Source organism: Durio zibethinus, chromosome 14 (genome assembly GCF_047325235.1).
Source record: "Durio zibethinus cultivar Kanyao isolate XHJ-2024 chromosome 14, ASM4732523v1, whole genome shotgun sequence".
NCBI classification, from domain to species: Eukaryota; Viridiplantae; Streptophyta; class Magnoliopsida; order Malvales; family Malvaceae; genus Durio; species Durio zibethinus.
The window spans coordinates 1,724,864-1,744,809 of NC_143175.1; the positions used below are offsets into that span (position 1 = coordinate 1,724,864).

Sequence of the window (19,946 nt, forward strand, 5' to 3'; positions counted from 1 at the left end):
CTAAAATGGGCATTTATTGTCTCATCTCAGTATTTACAGCATAGTTCAGTTTTAGCACAAATAAATTATATTAATATCATTTGCCCGCATTAAGGTAATACCAAATATAAACAGTTCATAGTTCAGATATATAATTAATGTATTCTAACCAGTGTTTAAGATTTAGCAACTTCTTGACATAACATCGAACTGATGGCTTGATTTTTATAAAAACATATATTTTACTTTGGTAGTCTATTTCAGTAAAACTTTAGTACAGTAACTTTTCTTTGGTTAGGTGAATCAAAATATATTTATTGAGGAGGATTTCTTTCAAAGAGAATTTATCGGGGAAGTTATGACTTCTTAGAAAAGTTGGGTGATTATGCCTTATCGAGGAAGGAGTTAAAAATTTATACCATGAAAAAGTAAGCAAATAGGATTTTATAATAATGACATTGGGTCAATGACTAAACATAAAGTAATCGACTAGGCTTAAAGTAATGTTAATAAAGTAGCTTTAACAAAATAAATGTAAGATTCCTTTTGTTTTATCAAAGTAATTTTAGAAAAGTAGACTTGACTTGAGTATGACTTAAAGCACGATCTGACAAATAATAAAGTAGACATAAAGTTGACACCAAAGTTGATGTTAATAAAAGCAAAACTTGATGTACCATTATCTCATCTTGGGGTCTTTGGAGGAATCTTTATCACGCATAATTAGACATAATTGGACTGGAATATGAGGTTTTCTTCTTGCTTCAAGACAATGACTGAAATTTTGACTGGATTAGCATTATTTTGGAAAATCTTCAAGGTATTGGATGGATAAACAATTGTTTACCCATTGAAATAACTCTTTTTCTAAATTTGTAAGGTCTTTGTCACAATTTTGGAATAGCTGACTATACATTTTATGTTCAAAATTTTCTTTTATTTGTGAAACGTCTTCTGGGTTCTACCAGTAAGGATTTGTTAGGAGTTGGGCTAATTCAATTGGACTATAGAGGTCAAAGTTTACCAGTCTTGAGGTAAGTCACTTCACCAGTTATTGAAGGGAGACTCAAGAGTCCATTTATCAAGGTGATTGTATAACTTTTATATGTATTTTGGAAGATACCAGCACCATGATTCTCTTTTTGAGGAAGTTCTTCAGGGATTGAAGAGATATAGTTGATCTTATAGAGTTTTTTTAGCAAGAGTTTGTACTCATTAGAATATAAAAATATTGATTTGTATAAGGAGTACAAATTACGTACGTAGATATCTGAGTGTTGTTGGAAAATGGCAAAACATCATCTCCTATTTGGTAGGGTTTATGGAACATAAAGATGATATGATAGTGCATTGGAATATGTTTTGGTGTATTAGAACCAATTGTTCAATGTTTTGAACAATTTTAGAAATTTTCCAAGTGCAATATCTTTTGTGTCTAGGTACTCTTGATTGGTTAGGACAAAAGTTACCCATTGAAGGTTTGAAACTCTAAATTCAATGACAATAATGTAAAGTTGGCAAAGATACCACAAAAGAATTAAGGTTTCTATGAACAATCTGGCTATATAGAGATTTGGAAAAGGTAAAGAAAATGGTATTTAGGATGTAGTTCAATGGGTTTGATACCATGGTCAACTCTTTTTTTGATAAATATGGCTTGCATCTTGAAAATGAGATCTTTTGCACTATTGTCAATAGTCTTTTGTGCAATTATTTGTGGACCTCAAGAGGAATATTATATATTGGAAACACAGGTTTGAAGTTTTTATTAGGGAAAATATTTTTATAGCTTGGGCAAGGATCTATTTATGGAGGATAAATAAAAGAGTTTTTTAAAGATAAGGCTTGTGAGGAAGAAGGTAAGGGTGAGGGATTCATCATTAAGATTACTGAAATAATCTTCAAAGAACTCAAAGAAAGTCTTAGAGAAGGTCTGGATAACATATATGGGAGAACATTATCCTTTTCTTTTATATGTGTTATGGTGAAAGAGTACTTTAAAATCATTGAGAGACTCTGAGTAATTGTGCATATGGCATCTGTTTTTTTTCTTGAAACTGAGCATCTGGTCAAAAGCTGACGTGTCTAGTTCTATAAGAAAGTGGTATCCAATAAGATGAAATTCAAATCTTTTGATTCCATATTTCACTACTAAAATTTATTTTAGCATAAAGTGGTAATAGATTTTTGCATATTTGAATATGCCATTTTGTATCCACATATCTATATGGTTTTATCTTTTTCTGTGATAAGGATTGCTGACCAAAATTTGTTACTTGCATCTGTCTGCAATATCCTTTTGTCATGTAAGAGAATCTTTAAAGTTGAAAGTGATTGTGCTCTTATCTTCAGCATTTGTACTAACTTTGTTTGTTTATGAGACCACTGGGGTGGTTATTTCTTCAGCATTTGTCTAAAAGGATAAGTTATTAAGCAAGGTCTAAGAGAAATTCACTCATATAGTTGACTACAATGAGAAATTATTGTACTTATTTCTTGGAGAGATTTTTATTAGAGAAATCTTCAAATGTCTTAGCAATGTGAAGTTGGGCAATGTACTGACCATTTTTCAAATGCATTCCTAAGAAATTAATTTTTGAGGCACCACTAATCATTTTTATTCTAAGAGCATTATCCTATATTGTTGGATAATTATCTAAAATTTATCCGATAACTGTACATAAGATGTGACATCTAGAGAGAACGTAAGATACCATCAATGCAAATGAGTGCATTATTAAGAATGAGAGCAAAAATCTTTGTCATTGCTTTTTGGAATAGTGAAGGAACAACTTTTAAACCAAAAGGCATAACTGTCCACTAAAAATGGTGTTGAGGGATGTAAAACAGCATTTTGTATCTATTTTGTGGATGTATATTTAATTGTCAAAATCTTGCCTTGAGGCCAAACTTTGAGAAAACTTTTACCTGTGACAGATTTGCGAAAATGACTTTCTGTTGGGGATAAAAAATTTATCATCTGTAAGGAAAACATTAAGAGGTTTATAATTAATCACTAATATTAATTTTTCACGAATTTGTTTCGATCTTTTATTGACATAGAATGCTTCATACGCCCATAGAGAAGAGGTTGGTTCAATTAATCCTTAAACTTGAAGTTGTGAACATTTTTGACTTGTCAGCTTCAAATGATCTGAATTCATTCCTGAGTGACTAGCTTTTGTGGGGTTGACATTCTCATCTTTCTTGAAAAAAAGGAAAATGGTGAATTCAGAGTTTTGCCAAAATATGTTTTTGCATTTTTGAAAGAATTTTAAATGATTTTGTGCACATAAAATCTGAATAAATTTCTATTTGAATTCCTAGAATAAGTTTACTTGGATTGTGAAAAGGTTTGAAAGGTTTTTCCAAGCTTGAAAATAACTTTCAAATTTGATGCCTTTTTCATTAAGTCTTAAACATGGTATATTGGTAATAACATTGAAACCAATAACTAGGTCTTTTATTGGAAGTGGTGATTCTAAAATTCTTTGGGTTATTTGACAACTTGAAAATATTCGAAGGGTAATAGGGTTGTTGATAAAATTTGTAAAGAATACATTCTCATCATCAGTTTTGAAGAAGTTTTTTTGTTTTTTCCAAAGGGTTTATGGTAAGACAATGGGATTGGCTATGTTTTGGGTAGCACTTGTGTCAAAGAAAGCTGTAACAGTAATGGAAGAAGAGTGTTTGTGGGTAAAGATCTATACTAAGGCTAAAAGCATTTTTGAAGGTTAAAGGGTTTGAATTTTTTGGAGTTATTAGATTGACATGTACTCAAAATATTAATCATTTAAATAATCATTTATGTTTGAGTTTGAGCTATTATCATACTACTTAATCATAAACAATGCTCTTTTCATCTGTTCATCATCAAAGAATAAGACTGATTTGAGGTCATCATCTGAAAGATTAATACGAGAGATATTAGCAATATCCTATATTATCGTTACTATTTTTTTGTCTAACTTAAGGTACCATAAAAAAAAACATTTGTTTCTTTTTTGCTTTGAGTCTTTTCTTTTTGCCAAACTTGAATTTTTAGAATCTTTTAAGCTTTTTTGTAGGTCTGAACAGCTTTTTGTGTTTGAAAAAGTAAGGGTTTCTAAAAGGTTTGATTTTTTTAAAATGTTTCTTTTTTTTGTGACTGTAAAAACATGTAGAATCTTTTGAAGAAAATTTGATTTGTAATCCTGAGAATGAGTAAGAACATGGTTTTTTTAACTTTCTGGAGTTGTTCACCAAGTTTGCAATGTATCTATGCTATTTGTAAATCTTATCAAGGGCTTTTATCATCATCTTATAGATATCACCAAGATTCATGATTCTAACATCAAAGAATCTTAGGTTGAGTTGAGTTCTTGTTTGTTAAGCAAGTTCTTTTAGAATAGAATTAATAAAAGCTTGCTTCAGGTTGACATCATCAAATTCACCAAGTATATAAAAATACTAAAATAATTATTGGTAATGTCTATCAAGATCTTTTAGATGAAGTGAATAGCATTTAAGCTTGAAAAATTGTTCTCTGACTTTTTCCAATTTGTGGGTTTCTTCACCATAAAATATTGCTAAACACTAGGATACAGCTTCTGTGATTGTTGGGCATTAGAGAAACTATAGTTATTTATATTCACTAATATTATCTTAAAAATTCTTAAAAGTTCTAACCAGTCTTAAAATAAATCTGATTAAAATTGTATTCATTGTAACATTAGGATTGGAGTTTAATTCAACAAGTCCCTATGCTAGAAATTCTTAGAATCTCAAGAGCCATTTGAAAGAAGGAATATCATCAATTATGAAAATAAAAAACTTTGATGTGGAAGAAGGAACATGTGTCTGTGTTAGAGAAAGTTATTGTTTAGCATCTATTGCATCAGAGTTGTGCACTTCTAAGTTATCTTCTGAAACTACAACTGTTGGTTTTTTCATGAAGATCTAAAGAAGTGTTTCATCTGAATCATTTGAGTTATTTGACTCAATAATTTTCATCTAGAATTTTGTTTCATATCTGATAGGAAAGATATCTTTATTGAAAAAGTGAGTAATATTCTCTTGTGCTATTTGTTGTATCATTTCTAGAAAGATGTTTGGTGTTAAAGAAATCATGAGTTGTGTTAAAGGTCTTGGTTCAAGTGTTGTTTGAGGTATAGGGTTATGAGGGGTAGCAATATAGTTTAAGCTTGATTTTGATTTTGGAGGTTGAGTAAGTGGTTATTTTGTAATTCTCTTAGGTTTTTGGTCAATTGATTATTTTTTTCTGAATTTGTGAATCCATTTTTTAGTTATTTGGAAGAGATGTTGTTTTAATTAATCTACTATTAGGGTAAAATATTGTCTTGGTTATGAGGGTGTTGATGTAGGAGGAGGTTTGTACTAAAATGATGTGAAAAAAAATCTAAGAGGTAAGGTTGGAGGTGGGTTGTATGGTTGGTAAGAAGGATGAGTATAAGTTTGATAATGAGTGTTCTGCATTCTAGTATTGATGAGAGTGAAAATACTATAATTGAAAGTTGTTTGTTGTTGCTATTGTTTTCGATGGAGTTGATTCTGAATATCTGCAAGTTGAATCTTGAGACTTTCATTTTTTTTCTCTTTCAGTGAAAGCATAAGTGAAGCCAGTGTTGATTTCAGTCATTTATCTGAGTTTTCGATCTAAAGTCATTATCCTTAATTGGATTTCAAGAATAATATTCTAAAAATTGATGAGACTTTGGTCAAAGTGGTGACAGACTTGGTCCAACTTATTTTTAATTCTAGTCAAATATGCATTCTGTTTAAGAAAATTTTTAGTCTGTCAGTTTAAAACTACTTCTACATAAGAAACATTTTTTTTTATTTTCATATTCATCTCTATCAATGAGATTTGAGATTTTTGAAATGTGTTTGTATTGGTCTTTATGAAATTCTTGGAAAGGAGAAAATTTTGAATCATAAGATTGGCTTGGTTGCATCATGCATATCTGGGGTAATGGTTAGTTTGTTTCTGATTTTTGAGGAGCTTGGATTTTGTAGGGTTTGGGAAATGCTTTTGTTTTTTTTTTTTTTAGGATAGATGACATAATAGTCAAACTTTCTTAAGGGTTCACAAAGAAGATCAACTTTAGGGTCTCATTTTTCATATTTTTCTTTTAGCTTTTGTTATGAAAACTTTTTCTTTGGCTTCTTTGAAGGTTTATAATCATCATCAAGGAAGCTTCGGTAATTTTTTTCTGACATTCTTTGCATTTACAATCAATGTCCCAATAGCAATGTCTTTGTGAAGATCTGTATATATATACAAGTTTTTCATCAGGCTTGAGGTGTGTAACTGAAACATTTGGTTCAGTTTGACATGCGTGTATCATAAACTATTTGGGAAAGATGGTTTGGGTAGGAATCTCTTTTCCTTTGCTATGATCAAACTCAATTGTTATAATACCATATGGGTTTGTCTTGTAGGTAGGATTAAAGTGTTAAATTGGTTCATCTTTCTTCCAAATCTTTTGGTAACTTATTGTCCATGATTTAGGAAGTAAAGTGGCAAGTTTTTCATTAGAGATCTATTTTGGAATATGAACATATTTAGGATTTTTGTCTGCAACTTTTAGTTTTACAAATACAACATCACTGAAGTTAGGTAAAGGCAAGTTTATGGCATGATTTTGAATTTTGTATGCTATATGGTAGTGGAAGGTTCCCTGGAATCCTTTCATCTCAATTCTTACAATATGTACTTAAACTTTTAGAGCATCTAGCAGTGTCAAATCATGGAGAGACATGTTGTAATTTGGAAATACTGTGAAGAAGATAGTTCTTGTATTGAGCATTGTCTCAACAATGTCAAGTACTGCATGTTGATAATCTTTCAATCTTGTATTCAACAAGGCCATTCTGGTACAAATAAAAATACCATTTTTGCCATGAAAATTCAAAGCTATTCTAATAACACCAAAATGAATGTGAGTATATCCTTGGTCCAGCCATTGTTGTGAAAATTCTTTTGGAATATGAAAAGTTAAAAAATGCTCTTGAGATCTTGTTAGGAGAATAAATTAATCAAACTTTGTGGCTTGAATATACTTTTTTGGAACTTGATATTTTGGTTTTAAAAGGGTTTTTATAGATCTAGAAATCGAAATAGAGGTTATTGAGAAAGCAATATAGGGATTCACAATAGAAAAGTTTGTATCTTAAACCTTTTTGTTTTCAGAAATATAATTTACTTCATAAAAAAAATCTAACTTAGAAGAAAAAGACTTTTTAATAACAGCAGAAGGAGAAAAAGATAAACTAAATGAAGATCTAGAAGTAGAAGGTTGTGAACTACTATCTTTTGATAAATCCATGAAAATGAAAACCTTTTTGGCTTTTCCTATCCAACTCAGTGTTAGAAATAGAATAGAATGAGAATTCTATATAGAAACAATTTTTACTATTAATTATATATATCAAATTAATAACTATGTATTTTTAAAAAACAATAAAAATTTAAATTTTTAATATAATTTTTTTATATAAATGTAAATATAATGTGTCATATTATATACAACACATGTGATATAATATTTCATACATAAAAATTATTCACATATTAACCATAAAAAAGAAAAAAAAAAAAACCTTATTGGTTTGGTACTATGATTTGAAAAAATTCATGGATCCTAGTTGGGATGGTGGTAAACATTTAATTAGAGCCCATAATCCCAACATTTCAGTTATATAGAAACTCAAAAAGATTCTAAATGTAGAGTTGACCAGACACTTTGAAAGATAAAAAAATGAGTGTGTTAGCAGTAAAAGCTTTAGAGTACCATTCCAAAGACTTCAACTAGGAAACTCTCAGACAAGAAATAGAAAATGACCTTTCTTTTAACCACTATCTTCTCCCTTTCGCTTCCCCACAAGATGAACAACTTTCAAAAGATTTAATAAAAGAATGGTAAAATTTTCCCATCCAACACTCTCTTACGCTCTAGGAACTTCTTCAAGGTTTGCCTATAACATTAAACAATCCAATCTTTTCTAGGTTTTTTTTATTGTTTTTGGTTTTATAGTGTGTAGGCTTAGATGGTTGTTGTTGAAAGGATTTCCAGAATTGGTTTCTTATGAAGATGGTTGTAAGGTTTTGGGGGTTGGGCGTGGAAATGACAAAATTGCCCTACTAATATTATGGTAACCTCAAAATTACCTTCATTTTTTAATGTTATTATGTTGTTATAATTGTTGGTCATTTGGTTGGTGCATATTAAATAAATTTTGTACTATATTCTTAAACTTGCTTGTTTAGTCTCCTTATTTGTTATGATGATGGCATTACAGTAGCATTGGTTCTTTAGTTACCAAAGAAAGGTTAGTGTTTTACTAATGTTGTTGAAAGTATGAAGTTTCAAGTTTTGTGATGTTAATTGAATTGGGTATTGGATATTGTCACAAAGGATGGATGTTGACTAATTTTAGTTGGTTGTATCTTAAGTAGCGCTTAATCAAATTGATCACTTTGGTTCTATAATCCAGTGATAAGTGAACTTTATGCTACAAAAAACTCTTTTGATTATTCAGGATAAGACCATAAAAAAACTTTAAGAGATATTTCATAAAGTTGATATGGTTTTCTTTGAATTTCATTGTGAAGATCAGTATTGCAGTATTGAGAAATTAAAGTTGGACAACTATATTTATAGAAATCTAATATTCATTATTACTTGATTGATCGACTTAATCTATTTTAGTTAAGTCTTCTATTTTTTAGGATAAAGAGTGATTTGAGTAATTACACCAAATCCATTAGATATTTTTCTATTATGTGTAAAGAGTAAATTACTCATTTGATTAGCTATTTTAATGCATGAAAATCTTGGATTTTAAGGTTGAAAATATTCAATCTTTAGTCTATATATTTTCATACAATTCTAGTATTGTAATAAGAAAATATAGAAGAATAAAATAGTTTTATTCTAGAGATTTTTTCATGGTATTAAAGCATGATTTGAACCTTTGAAAATTTTCACTTGAAGTTCAGCATAGTCGATGGAAGGGAGAGCCTGATGTCAAAAGTTACCTTTAACCTCAGAACTAGCATTATCGGAACAGGTTCTTTAACACAAACTATAATTTTTTAAGTGTTTTGAGTGTAAAACTAGAGAAATCAAATTCATGGATTGTAGATTTAGGAGCTTCAGACCATATAACTAGGGATGCATCTGTATTCAGTATATACAACCCATGTCATAAAATTTTCACAGTTCAAATTATTGATAGATCACTTTTAAAAGTGATCGGTACAAGTTCTATTATTATTTTCAATGAGATAACACTTGATTCTATTCTGTTTGTCCCAAATCTAAGTTGCAATCTACTATCTATAAGTAAACTTACAAGAAACCTTAAGTGTGTTACTAAATTTCTTTCAAATATGTGTGAATTTCAAGATTTGAACTTGAAAAAGATGATTGACAATGCTAAGATGTGTGCAGGACTTTATATCCTAAGAATTAATAATTCTAAAAGACAATATCAAAAGACCTATTGTGTGGCTTCATCCTCTAGTAATAATAAATATAGTAATATCATGCGCACTATTAGTTAGGTCATCCAAATTTTTTGTACCTTAAAAGGTTATTTCCTTTATTATTTAATAAAAATTTTAACAACTTTTAGTGTACAGTTTATCAACTATCCAAACATACCCATACCATATATCCTAATCAGTCTTACAAGTCATCCTATCCTTTTTTAATGATACGTAGTAACATTTAGGGTCCCTATAAAGAAAATAATATTACTGGTTCTAAATAGTTTAGTACATTTATTGATGATCACACCAAGGTTACTTGGGTATTCCTTATGAAGGAAAAATCATAAGTAGGCAAGTTATTCGAAAATTTCAACAATATGATCCAAACTCAATTCAAAACCAAAATCCAAGTGTTGAGAATCAACAATGGGAGAGACTGCTACAATTCAATCCTTAGATCATATCTAATAAAGCATAGTATAATTCATCAAAGCTCATATGTCGATACTCCTTAATAAAATGGTGTTACAGAAAGAAAGAATCAACATTTGTTAAAAGTTGTAAGCTCCCTTATGATGGCTACCCATGTACCTAAGTATTTTAGGGGCGAGTCTATTCTTACCGTTACATATCTTATAAATAGAATACCTTATCGAGTCTTAAAATTTCAAACCCCTTACTAATCTCTTCTCAGTTTCTATCCTTACCTTCGAATCATCTTGTCTATTCTCATTAAAATGTTTGGATGCACTCATTTGTTCTTACCAGCTAATAAAACCAAAGCAAATTAGATCTCAAATCCAGTAAATGCATATTTCTTGGATATTCCTCGAATAAAAAAAGATACAAGTGGTACTCATCAGTAACAAAAAAAATCTACCATTCCATGAATGTTACCTATTTTTAAAATTAACTTTACTTTTTCAAAACTACTATCCATGGGGCAATTCAATCGGATGAGAATATAAGTTTTGGGAAAATCCTATTACTGAACCACTAAACACTTCTTCAACTCCCTTTCAAGTCCAAAACATCTAACCAAATCTTTCAAGCCTAAAGTTCACACAAAGGAAAACAAACAAAGAATTGATTGTCTATTCAAGAAGACATAAAACTCAGAAAGATCTAGGAGAATGTACACCTTCAAAGCAAAGCCAAGAATTTAAACCGATTTTAAAAATACTTAAAACTAACACAGGTAACACTCTTATTGAATCTGATTTAATTGAATCTTTTGATGATCTTGATTAATCGATTGTTCTAAAAAAATGTGTGAAATCATGTACTCAACACTTAATCCGTAATGTGGTTTCTTATGAAAGTTTATCTCCCAGTTATTAGGCTTTTGTTATCACACTAAACAATATACATATTCCAAATAATATTTATGAAACACTCATATAACCAAAATGGAATATGGCTATTTTGAAATAAATTAATGCCCTAGAAAAGAATAAAACATGGGAGATTCAAAATTACTCAAATAGAAATATTTTGTTGGGTGAAAATGAATTTTTATTGTCAAGCACAATGCAAATGAAGTATTAATAGATTCAAAGCTTGCCTTGTTATAAAAGTATTTACTCAATTTTATGGTGTTGACTATGGTGTTGACTATGAGGAGACATTTACTCTGATTGCTAAACTTAATTCAACTAGGGTGTTATTATCATTAGTAGCAAATCTAGATTGGCCATTCTACTAACTAGATGTTAAAAATGCATTTCTTAATAATGACCTAGAAGAAAAAGTTTACATAGAAATCCTTTCAGGATGCAAAAAGCAAGACAATTTTGGCAAAGTATGTAAACTTCAAATGTCTTTATATGGTCTAAAACAATCCCCACGTGCATGGTTTGATAAACTAACAAAAGTGGTACATAAGTATGATTTTTCACAATGCCAAACCGATCACACCATGTTTCTAAAACATTCACCTGAAGGAAAAATAGCCATTTTTATTGTCTATGTGGATGATATTATTCTTACTGGAGACTATGTGGAAGAAATTAGCAACCTAAAGAATCTCCTAGCCAAAGAATTTGAAATCAAAGATTTGTAACACCTCAAATATTTTTTTGGCATGGAGATAGCTCGCACAAGGAATGGTATTTTTGTTTCATAGTGTAAGTATGTTCTAGACTTACTAAAGAAAACTAGAATGCTTGGATGCAAACCTACTGACACCCCTATAGACATAATGAATAAGGTAGGAATAGAAGAAGGAAGTCCACTAAAAGATAAGGGCAGATATCAAAGACTTGTTGGGAAAACTCATCTACCTCTCTCATACAAGACCAAATATTGATTTTTTGATTTGTATGATAAGCAGATTCATGAACAATCTAATCAAAGAACACTTGAGGACTATGTATTGAATCTTACAGTACCTAAAGAAAAGTCTTTCTTGGTAAAGGGATATTATTTCAGAAGGCATCACGCCAAAATATTGAAATTTACACTGATGCTAATTGGACTAGATTTGTTACTGGTCGAAGATCAACTACTGGTTATTGTATATATGTATGGGAAAATTTGGTTACTTGGCAAAGTAAAAAGTAATCTATAGTGGTTAAAAGTAGCACAAAAGTTGAGTTTAGAGCTATGTCTCATAGTATATGTAAGAAAATTTGGCTAAAAAAATTGCTAACTGCAGAAAAATTCATGAAGATATTCTACGATAACAAAGCTGCCATAAGTATAGCAAAGAATCCTATTCATTATGATATGACTAAAAATGTGAAAATTAATCATCATTTCATCAAAAAGAAAATAAATGAATGAATTGTTACATTGGTTTATACTCCCACATGCCTCCAAACTACAGACATATTCACTAAAGCTTTCTCTCGAAACAGCTTCAAGAATCTAAAGTTCAAGTTTGGCATGATTGACATCTACCACCCAGCTTGAGGGGGAATGTGAAAATCTAATCTTCATTATTACTTGATTGATTGATTTTATCTATTTTAGTGAAGTTTTTTTTTTTTTTTTAAAATAAGGAATGATTTGGGTAATTACACCAAATTCATTAGATATTTTTCTATTATGTATAAAGAGTAAATTACTCATTTGATTAGCTATTTTAATGCATAAAAATCTGGAGTTTTAAGGCTAAAAATATTCAGTCTTTAGCCTATATATTTTCATGCAATTCTAATATTGTAATAAAAAAATGTAGAAGAATAAAATAATTTTATTCTAGAGATTTCTTTAATATTGAATAATGTAATTATCATTTTTCCTCTACTTATACCTTCAATATGTTCATTCAGTGACAACAAGAAAGTTATTCTATACACATGTGATTGTAGCAATGAAACCTTAGAAAGCTAAAGAATTTGTAGCTGCTAGTAATATAGCATTGGTTGAGCATTGTTTCTGTCTGATCTATTGTGATTTTGCAACAACTTGATTTCCAAAAGTGGTCGGCTTGTGATTATTATAGAGAAATTTTTGCTTGCAAAGATCAAAATTGCCTTTCAGGTAGCTATCTTTCCTGTTTCTTACATTGTTCCTTCATCCAATTATTGGCTTTACTTATTTTACGGACTTAAAATCTCAGTTTTTTCTCTTTTGTTTTTCCTTCCAAACGTTAAAGAGAAAATAACCCATTTAGGTGATTGTTGTTGCATTGATGGTGTGGACTTTGTTAGCTTGGTATGCATCTTTTATTTCATCACTGTCTTAATAGTCAATGCTAATAGAAGTCTTAATTTTCTTGGAAATAATAAAAAACGACTGACTAAATATACCATGCTTGACAAGTATTAATTACATTGATATGATACAGTATCCGACAATTATAATAAAGAGAAAAAAAACTTGAAAAAGGGGATTGTTGTAGACAACTATGCTAAAGATAGAGGGTAAGCTCCAAAAGAGAAGATAAGGCAGTAGAATATGTAACAAGCTCTAAAATAGTGAGTTTCAACCATATTACATAAAGAACATAAGATTATAATAGGATAGGATAAGATGATATTATGAATAAGATTATATTAAATAATGTCATCCTATCTTATGTTTGATATATATAAGGATTAAGATAAGATAATTTATTTATTGTTAAAATTATCCTTTCTCAAAGTTTATACAATTCAAATTATTGATATCATTTTTAAGTGTATAATAGGATATGTGAGTTTAATCTCATGGATTAAAAATAATTCTCTCTACTTTGAGAGGATTAAATCATCCTATACTAAGAGGATGATAATCGTTATTATAATTCTATCCCTTTCAATTAGACGCAAACCAAACATAATATAAAATTATTATTATATTATTCTATTTATCACACCAAATATAACCAATGTTTCATATTGTTAATTTATATGTATAATATAACAAGTCCTTAGTCAAGCCAAATCCGATTTTAAGGCCTACATAGATATATCATATATAGATGGAAAGTACCTTCACATCACATACCTTAACATGATTTGATCCCATTATTGAATTCTTACAAATATATGGGTCCCATCAATATAGTATTTTGGATTTCCATGTAACCTTATTAAAACTACAATTAGAACTTTGAAGAGAAAACGAGCTAAGATATTTTAATTTTATAGTCTCAAACATATAGAGAACACTATAGCTGTCCCCTTTTGTTACATTAATTAAGACATCAGGATAAAATCGTAACTGCAGCCCTCTCTCTACTTTCATTTTCTATTGTTGCTGAGCAGCAATCTTTAGTCTCCATACATGGGGAGTAGATGAATCATTTATTATTGGTTTTCTGTACCGACAGTTGAAGCAAAATTGATTTGCATTATTTAGTTTACATTTTGTTTACGGAACACAAAAATTGTAGTTCTTTATTGTGTTAGAGAAAATTATATAAGGCAAAGCATAGACCTAGCATCAAAAATATTTGTTTGCACGCTCTAATATCCTAGTAGTAGCTAACCTACATATTTAAGTCCAAGCTCTATAAACCTAATACAAAAACAAAAGAAACTTGTTAAAAAGAGGAAAAAAAAAAAAGAAAACAGTACAACTATGCGACTTACAAAAACCTTGTGCTTCGACTTCAAAGTACAAATTGACATAACATATTTGCATAGATGAACCAACTTTTGAAGAAAGACCAAGTTGTGATTTGTGAATTGGAGTGGTAAGGATAAGATCTTGAGTACTTAATTAGTATCTCACTGACTTTTTTATCTCTGAAGTAAGCTTATTCGTCAGAAAAGAAAGAAGTTCAATTTAGTATTTTCTTTAGTTTCATTTAAGCAAAGTGGGGTAAAACTCATACAAACTCGTTGTTTAGCAACTAGCATGAAATAGAGGTTGCAACGAACGGTATTCATTAAAATTTTTATGTTAGAACAATGAAATAGACATCAAAACTTGCAGATAATGGCAGGGTTTTGTGAATTTGACTCTTTCTTTGAGAAAACTCTTCTTTAGTTTTACTTCTTTTCTACTTTATATGTCACTTTCAAGGGGATGAATGTTAGTAGCCGGTGACCGGTTTTATAATTTAAGGATTGCATCACAAATAGTTCATCAGAAATGCAAACAAGTGAGTACGTTAAAGTACTCCTGACTTAGTAGACGATGAGAATGCCATCAATGGGATGAATGTGGTGTTCTTTGATTAGAAACTCAAAATAATTTAAGATTATCTAATCGGAGAGGATGTGCAACCTTTTAAAAGTTAGGTCAAATGGCACCTAATTTGCCGCAGACGTGTACCCCACGGCAGTTACATGGAGCAAATAAAAAAATTCATCATTTTAGACTTGGAAAGCTAACATGCTCTCAAATTCAATTGCTGATGTCTGATTCTCCATTATCAACGTTAAATAAATTAATAGGTTGCTTTTCTTAGGCTTTATTTGGGTGGTCCACATTTCCTTGATGCCGATTTTCCGGATTCCTTCTTCAAAGGATTATAGTTAATTAGCTTGCTCAACTTTTAAGGAGAGCTAGGGCTACAAATATTGGAAAAACTGCACTCAGAAAGACAACTAGTGCGGTAAAAGAAGAAGCTATTTGTTTTTGGCAGTAGCTGAAGGTTATTTTAATCCATGGTGGGCTCCATCACCATCACTGCTTTTCCTCTGGAATGTTGCATGCAAGTAACTAGGGCAAAATACTAAGGTTCATTAACAATGTCATCATGTGAGTCCATGTGAAGAGGGTCCTTGATGTTTGCTAAAACTCCAGAATCCTTTTGAGCGTTCAGAAAACAGCCTTTTTAGGCACTTCATACTGGGCTTTAGCCATTAAGTTGTGATGATCATCTTGCTTTAGCTTAACAAATTGTAATAGGATGATGACTGTACAAGTTAATTACATTAGCCAAAGTTTTAAGATTCTTGCAGCTAGAGGACAAATTCAAAAACCTGACATCAAGAAAGCAGATTCTAATGTCATTTTGTTGTAGACATTTTTATATATATCCTAACATTTATCGCATTATTGTCCCGTCATAAAGAAATCATTCACAATATTCATACTGTGTAAGTAGGTTTATGTAAATGCAACTCTGAAGGACTTTATCATTACTTTTGACATTGGCTGACGTTGAGATGATAGAATTGCACCCTAAATTTATTACTGGAAAAAAGAAAAGCTGTAAATTTTCTCATGGCTGCTCTTGAAAATCTGTAATTAATTGCATGCCAGCAAAGACAGATATACACCTCAATGAGCATTTGGAACTTGAGAAGCAGCAACAGGATGGACCTTTTACTGGTTTTCTTTTTTAACTTAAATGTAATTAAATATTGAAAGAACAGTAGTCTTACACGCAAATGTAAAATTATGACCACCATATTGTTATTTTTTTTAAAGTATGCTTCATTTCCTGCCATTTATGTTCCTTTTGCAGACTGAATTGAACAAAACCACTCAAATAGTTATGCTTTTTACCCCAAGTTTTCTTGCAATTTCACTGCTGCTGTCTTACCAATGGTTTTAAAGGAAAATGGCAAAGCAGGCCAGGAAAATGAACCTTAAAATTATCCCAAACACATCCTTAATCGTTGAAATTTTATAGGGGACAGTCACATGTTTTTAAAGAGCCCAAAATTCGAGGATGATTCACAAAAACAAATTAAAATGGTTGTTTTGGTTGCTACCTTCACCACACAGTGACGGCAAAGAGAACATGCGTCACTTCTCATAGTAGTTTTCTTACCATTTCATTTCACCTCTTTCTTGCAGCCCTTCCCCAACGCATGCCATGAAGCCATGAACCATTCTTGCTTTCCCTCTTTCCAACAAAAAGCACCCCTTTTCATTGCATTACATATATATATATATATATATATATATATTAATGAGCTTTGAAGTGGTGGAAATGGAAGAAACCAGAAGCAGAATCAGGGAAATCATGAAAAAATAGCTTATGCCATTAGTTTGAACATACAAGATAAAGTTTCATACTTTTTTATTCTGAACTTTGTGAATGTAATTGAAAATAAAGAAACTTATAACTAGCAACGTTATGGTCCGACCTATAGTAAATACATAATTTCCTTTATACATTATAAATTATAGATAAGAAGGGTTAATAAGGTCATTTAAATTAGTGCGATTAGAAAAAATCAGTATCCGCATAATCTCGTAAAACACGGATATTGCTTGAATTTAGATTTTCTTTATTGAAAATCGAATTCCTTATATAATAAATTTGTTTGTCACCTAAGTCAATCATTTTATGTCCAATTGGACTTTAGGCTTTATGGAAAAAAAGGGGTAAAAATAAAAAATTATTAATCCTGTTAAGTATCATATTCTTTTTTCTACTTAGCCATTGGATTAATAATTTTTTTTTATCTTTAGTCTTTTCCACCCTTTCTATTGACTAAGGCCTTAATCAATAACATTTGATTATGCACTTGTTCCATTGAAAAAGAATTGATGTTTGATCCCTTTAATTTTGTGAGCAATGATTATTTAATTGCTTTGCTATAGCATGACATTGATAAACAACTTTAGAAATTAATTAGTGTATTTTCCGTCAAATTTTTGCTTCAAAACAGAAAAATTATGATATGAAAATCATATATAAATAAGTATCATGGCAGCAGTTTTTTAGCCTAATTAAAATTGACTCCATCCCTCCTATATGTGATATCTGTATTATATATCTAGAATATATCAAATAAATAATGAAAAGTAACAAAATTTTTCTCAAGATGATCAAGGCACTAAACAAAGCTATTAATCTTGCTTTAGCCCCCACACTTGTACCACCATCATCAGCTTAAAAAATGAAAAAAAAAAAAAAAAAAAAAAAAAGAGAAGGAAAGTGTAAGAAACAAAAAATTTTATTCTGCAAATGCAAGTGAAAGCATGTCTGGTTTGTTGTAAAATTTACAAAATATTGGTCCCAGCTTTTCTTTCTTTAATATTTATATATATCTCTCTCCCATCAGAACAGCTCAATAGAAATTAGATACCTGATGAAGATAATCCCTTTCCTCTCACAAGCATTTTCTATTCTACTTTCTCTTTACTGGTATGGGGGCCTTCCACCATGTGCCCAAGCATAAGCCTCATGGTTTAACTGTCCACTATTAGGAACCAAATTTGGTTGCAAATCGTTGTAAATTGGCAATCCTGAACCATCACCACCACCACCTATCCCACCTTGATGATGACCTCCACTGCCACTGCCAATCCCTGGTGGCGACCCGCCACTCCCACCACCACCAAGCTGCCCTTGAGGCCCACCAGCTCCCTCTTCTTCCTCCTCCAAAGGCAACCTTTCAAAAGTAGCATTAGAAAAAGTTGCTGCCATTACCATAACAGGCCCTGATGCCACCAGTGACCCTACTACGCTACCTCCAACCACCTGCCCTTGCCCACCCGCTAGGTATATTGTTAACCCAGTTGACCCTGGAGGAGCTGGTCCAGGCATAAAAGCACCAGTTAAAGACAAAATTTCAAACCTACCATGAAGAGCCATGACTGCACCAGGAGCAGAAGGTTGCCTGAGTGTGACGTTAGTGACAGTTCCACTTCCACTAAGAACACAAACCCCTTTTTGCCTTCTTCTAGCAAACTGAGCTAGGGTTTCAGCTACATCAGAACCATTAGATATTTCCATAACGTGACTTCTTAGTGAATTAGGGCCATCTCTAGTGACAAAAATGGGTGGTTTGGGCTTGTTTTTGGAGCCTGGTGGACGACCTCTAGGACGACGAGTGGAAACTTCTATAGCTCCTTCTCTAGGCTCATCGCTATGTTCTTTTTCTTCTTCTTCTTCTTCTCCACCAGTTCCTCCACTTCCTGTTTCTCCATTGTTTGTCACGGATATACCCAGATCTGGTTTGTTCATCAGAGATGATGAAGTAGCTGATGTTTCCATTCCTTGTAGTGATCCTACTTGCGCTGCCCACCATCGATTAGCCATGCTCTTTGAAGTTTTTCAACTAACAAACAGAAGATTATAAAGCAATAGAAAACTGGATTTGGATCTTGTTTTGGCCAATGATCTTGACTAGGGATGATTCAAAGATGGAATAACAAGAGAAAGAAAGCAAATTTAGAAAATTTCAACTCTCTTGAAAAGTTAGCTCAGAAAGAGAGAGAAGCTAGTGGAAAGCAGTGAAACTGAAACTGATCAAAGCTAAAGAATTGAAAAGGGCAAACGGCTAAGAGAGATCTATTTCCAAGAATTTGTTGGATTTTCTTTTTCTATTTTTGCCTTGGTTTTGGGTGTGTCAAGGTGTTAGGGAGCTGTGGCTTATTTGCATATTTTCTATACAAAATCTCTCTCTAATTTTCTCTTTGGAAACTAATAAGAAATTTAGGGTTTATTTTATGTTGATAAGAGAGTGGGGTCATTCATGTGCGCGTGACAGAGTGGGTTGCACGCCTTACTTCTTGCTCTTGTCTCGACATAGTGTAGCTGATGCAAAGACATATCATGTAATATTTCAATCTCAAATATTAGCCATTGCATGTTGGAAATGATATCATTATAAATATATTATTGATTTTGTAGGTTTAGACGCTCCAAAGTTTAGTAGATTTGATATTTTATCGTGTAAAATCCTGATAATTTATATATTTATATTATATTTTATATGAAAAGTATATATTATAATTTATATTAACATAAAAATATGAAAAATATTTTTTAATTTTATTAAATTTATATATAATTTTTGTTAAAATTTTAAACGATGTCATTTTCGTGTTTTTTATTCATATCATTTTCATGTCATATTTTATATTATCAAATCTAAAGTTTAGTCTTCTATGTTATATACAATTTTTTATAATAATTAATAAATTAATCAAATAAACTTAATCAAGTCTTCAACTTAATTATTCATTAAAAGTACTTAAATTTGAGATTTTTTTTTTTAATTCCAAAAGATGTGCTTATATTACTATTTAGTATTTTCTTTATAATTGTGATAACATTTTTGAAAACAAATTAAAATCGATTAATCCAGTTTGATCGATTAATCCAATTTATAAGGAAATTGATATT

General features: G+C 30.7%; 1 pseudogene; it reads right to left on the reverse strand.

The window, feature by feature from the left end:
- Positions 1-17,724: 17,724 nt before the first annotated feature.
- Positions 17,725-19,331, reverse strand: LOC111294386 (AT-hook motif nuclear-localized protein 20 pseudogene; annotated as a pseudogene).
- Positions 19,332-19,946: the final 615 nt, after the last annotated feature.